The following is a 3,630-nucleotide window of genomic DNA, read 5'->3' as shown; positions in this document are numbered from 1 at the left end:
ATGGGAGCCTGTGTGAAGATGACTATCTGTATATAGTCATATTCCAGTTTACAATATATTTGCATGTATGACTTTGGTAGACACTTTTCTATGTGAAAAGATGTGTTTTCACATTTTTAATGCATTTAACATTGCCTGTGGATACCTACCCTTATGCAAATTTAACCATGGTTTTACTAGAATTAAAAAATAATAATTTAATCAATAGGCCAAAAGTAATCAATGAACCCAATACAATGGTTACTACACTTTTATTATGAAAAAAAACATGGTTTATTTTCATAAGGGAATACTTCCACTAAACTAAAACCCTGAGGGAGACCACTCTTGTGCATTTAAGCTGGCAGACGTTTCTTGGTTATGCTGGGTTATTTTGTTGAATTTGAGTCGTTTATAATGAGAAAACAACTCCCGTTATGTCGAGATCACGAGAAAATGATGTCGTTATAACGAGAAAACAACTCCCGTTATGTTGAGATCACGAGAAAATTATGTCGTTATAACGAGAAAACAACTCCCGTTATGTCGAGATCATGAGAAAATTGTCATTATAACGAGAAAACAAGAAGAAAAAAAAATTTATGCATGGCCGCTTAGAACTTCCGTAGAGTATCAAGGTATCTATATTATAATAATTATGCACACACTGTGTGTTAGTTAACTGCGAATATATATATATATATACACACTTTGTCTGTTTGTCTATTTTATTGTATTTGACACAAATTTCTTCACTAAATATTGTCTATTTTTTCTTTTCTGTACAGAATTACTACTTTGGCAATATGATAAAATGCCAATAATTTCCAACATAATGCTGTTTTGATCACAGGTGGCACGGTGTGGACCATGTCAGGCAAGTAGATAATCAGTAAAGGAACAAAATGAATGCACTCCAATTGTGGTATGCCTTTCCATCACACATTTATTTATTCTTATTTTTTAGAATTTAATTAGAAATAACAATTAAGTTACAGAATTAAATAAGAACAGTTTGATCATTCCCAAAAATACTTAATTTATACTTCTTAAAATTCCAGTACATTATTTTGTTTCTATTTAATTAACTCTAGGTTACACAGCCTTTCAAGCTTGTGGGGATGGATCTGATAGGCAAATTAGCATTGACGGACAATGGCAACCAATACATTTGCGTTATCATTGATTATATGACCAAGTGGCCCCAGGCTTATCCCCTCAAAACAAAGGCTGCCAGGGAGGTTCCAGACTGCCTTTTAAAATTTGTGCATCAGTTTGAGGCACCTAAGAGAGTCCTCACAGACCATGTTCACATATAAAAAATTAATGATAAATTATTAAAGTTTTTGGCAACTTTTTTTAATATACACACCTTTCATATTTTCCCTGAGAACTTTAATAAACTGTTTTCATTTATAAATATTGCAGCTGAACAGTCATATCTGCAAAGTCCTAAATATTAAAAGGTCATTGTGCGCACCCTACCACCCACAGACCAACGGGCTTGTGGAAAGAATGAACGCAACAATACAGAGGTATAAACATTATTTTAATTCTAATTCTCTTCACACTGACTGACCACAACATTGCAAAGAACTAGATGATAATCCCCAGGCTGTTTCCTGCATAAGGCATTTTATGTATTTCTACATGTAGAGCATAATGATAGAAATGCAACATCCAGGGGTTCAGTTCCTAGCTAATGCACATTATGATTATGTACACTTATTTAAGTGGGATCAAAATGTCTACCAGATGCATGAATCTATAAGCTCTTTCTTAATTGCTTTGAAACTGAAAATAATGTTATTATATTGTCAGATCCCTTTGCAAGCTTGTCAAAGACAAGCCCAGTGACTGGGACAAGCACCTGGATGCTGTTATGTTTGGGCTTCGCACAAAGCGGCAGATGACAACAAAGTACTCGCCATACTTTTTAATGTTTGGAAGAGAGGCCCGTTACCCTTCCGAAATACCTGAGCACTATCGGGGGAACTGCAGATTGTTACATTATTTCAATAATTTTCATTAATGATAAGTAACAGTATTGTCCTACACTTTATTTCAGATTGACAAGAGTGTGGAGGGCACATTGGTACTCGCCATACTTTTTAATGTTTGGAAGAGAGGCCCGTTACCCTTCCGAAATACCTGAGCACTATCGGGGGAACTGCAGATTGTTACATTATTTCAATAATTATAATTAATGATAAGTGGGTAGCAATTTTTTTAACTATTGTCCTACATTTTTTTCAGATTGACAAGAGTGTGGAGGGCACATTGTCAATTGAGGAATTAAATAAATCGGCTACTGCCATCAGTGAGGTTTTAACTGAGGCTCATATAAATACCAGAGCTTCACAGGAAAGGGTTAAGCAACAAATAGGGCTGCACGATAAATCGCATGCGATATTTAATGCGCATCTTGTCAGAAAGCCGGTTCTGTAATCAGCGGTAAATCTCCATCACGTGCGGGCTTTCACATCGAGCAGCATTAACTACAAAGAGCCGTTGTTCACTGACGAGCTACGCAAAAAAATCGCACGAATATGAACGTGGTTTTGCGCAGCTCGTCAGTGAACAACGGCTCTGTGTAGTTAATGCTGCTCAATGTGAAAGCCCGCACGTGATGGAGATTTACCACAGATAATATACTCCCAGATAAACTTTTAAAAATAATGTATTATTTTTCAAACGTTTTATTTTAACTTATTTAAAATGTTTTAAATGCAATGTTAAATGATGGTAATTTGAATGATAAAATCATGTTTTTAAAAAAAAATTCTGTCGTGTAATCGACTATTGTTTTCAATGTCGACTAGTAGGAGCTGTACCGTTTAGTCGACTAGACCCGCACATCCCTAATGGAGAGTCCCCATAAACCACAAATGCAAGTGTGTGTGGTGGTGAGTCCTTTTAACACAGGCTGTTCAGATTGGGACACCAGTAGAAATGTGTTTTTGCATCAACTTTCAAGGCTTCATTTACTTCCACTGCTTCAGAATAATCAAAGACGTTAAAGACAAAGTTTAGATCAGCAAAACTCAGAAATAATGTAATTTTCAGAGATATACAATCTTCAGGGATAACAACTCCGAGGTATTCTGCAATGAAAGAAAAAGAAGCCTTGAAAGTTGATGCCAAAACACATTTCTGCAGGTGTTCCAATGTGTAAACACCTTGGAACAGCCCGTGCTAACACCCTCAGAAGTTTATTTGTACAAGATTGCAACTAAACTGGCAATTAATGAAAAAAGACAGGTTATAAAAATATAATTAATACCTGCTTGTTATATGTTCTATGAACTCACCTTTAAACATAAGTGCAGCTGGATGGCTGCAGCATGACCCTAATCTGCACAAAATGGTATAATGTATGAAACACATTAGTTTAATTTGTGCTTTAGGCTACATATAACAACAGCTGTATGATTATATGATTTCAGCAAATAAGCAGTTAATTTTTGTTTGATTTAATTGCTGACACTGAATGGAAAATAATGAAAATCTAAGACCGCAAACTTATTTTGGTTACATACCCAGCCATACAAGTGAATTCACATTAAGAATACAGTTGTTTGTCTTGTTGACGATAACCCAGGCCTTGTACAAGTCCGTCTTCTTACACTCTAAAAAATGCTGGGTTAAATA

The sequence above is a fragment of the Sinocyclocheilus grahami genome, unplaced genomic scaffold, assembly GCF_001515645.1.
Source record: "Sinocyclocheilus grahami isolate Dianchi unplaced genomic scaffold, SAMN03320097.WGS_v1.1 scaffold1452.1, whole genome shotgun sequence".
Lineage (NCBI taxonomy): Eukaryota > Metazoa > Chordata > Actinopteri > Cypriniformes > Cyprinidae > Sinocyclocheilus > Sinocyclocheilus grahami.
This window is presented reverse-complemented; position numbering follows the sequence as displayed.